The sequence below is a fragment of the Octopus sinensis genome, unplaced genomic scaffold (assembly GCF_006345805.1).
Source record: "Octopus sinensis unplaced genomic scaffold, ASM634580v1 Contig09734, whole genome shotgun sequence".
In the NCBI taxonomy this organism is placed as follows: domain Eukaryota; kingdom Metazoa; phylum Mollusca; class Cephalopoda; order Octopoda; family Octopodidae; genus Octopus; species Octopus sinensis.
In genome coordinates, this window is record NW_021831884.1 from 1027 (window position 1) to 2500 (window position 1474).

Consider the following 1474-nt stretch of genomic DNA (forward strand, 5'->3'; position numbering starts at 1 on the left):
GCCATGGTGGGGCGCCGTCTTGAAGGCTTTAGTTGAACAAATCGCCCCTAATACTTATTTTCAAACATGGTAATTGTTAAATCGGTGTCCATTTCACCAAACGCTATTTTATGGAGACGTGAGGAAAGTAACACCGGTTGTCCGGCTGTAGTGGGGGACCAACACAGACACATACACAGATATACTGGAAATCACACAGACACAAACACACTCACACTCTCACACACACACACACACACACACACACACACACGCACGCACATACACACACACAACAATCATCCACACAAATTCCGACTTATATCGGCCGGCCCTGGACCTGTGTGGAAAACACTTGATCAAAAAGTACAGCAAATGTTAAGAGCGCGTGCGCACATCTGTGTGTATGTGTGTGTGTGTGTGTGTGTGTGTGTGTGTGAGAGAGAGAGAGAGAGAGAGAGAGAGAGAGAGAGAGAGAAAGTAAGACTGACCCAAAACTACTTTGCTGCAAAACGATTTCCTAAAAATTTTGAATTGATATTGAGATGAAATTTATCTGATATAATTGTTTCTAATTTTTGGTACCGGGCCAGCAATTATGGGAATGGGGCAAGTCGATTACATGGACCCCAGTACTCTACCGGTACTTATCTTTATCGATTCTGACCTTATGAAAGGCAACGTCTATCTTAGCATCATTTGAACACAGAACGTACGTCCAGATGAAATGCCACTTAACACTTTACCTGGCGCGTTAACGTTTCTGCTAGGAGGCCGTCTTAAATTTATGTTATAAAATCCATTTTTAGTGTATTCTTGTAGTTCTGTGCCATTTTTAGCGGTCTCTATCTGTATGTATGAATCTAGATATCAAACAATATGAATAATTCCTTGTGTCGATAACAGACGGACGTCCAGCTGCTCGATGGCTGGACAGCAAACTCATTAAACTAGTTTACTCGTAACTGAATATTCCATAGAAAAGCGCACACTCAAGGTAATTCCGCGATAAAATTCACATGACATAAGTCTGACAAATCTAGACATTTGAATCGCAGGTAGAGTCCAGCCAACGGGCTTCAGTATCGTTTTCCTTTAATTCCCTTCGGTCAACCCGAGGCTAGCTATGTTGAAATCTATTTCCAAAGATGCCACGAAGTAAGAACGAATTCGGCTCCACCTGTGCTTGAAGCGAGCTTCATAATTACTCTGCCACAGGTAAAGTGTCCATCTGTACTGCAGTCGTCCAGATTTAAAATTCTGATTAAAAGTGGTAAAAGCCGTTGTACTAATACATCTAACTGTTGTACTTATAGACCTAACCTCGTTTATCACGGGGTTTTGATTTCGGAGGAAAACATTAGTGATAAACGAATCTTTTGCACTCGCTTTGCAAATGAAACGACACCAAACTCGTGGCTCACACATCGAAGCTTCTAATGTCTCGTATTTCCTTGGCCATTTCTACGTTTTCCTCTCGAGAGTACATCCTCGG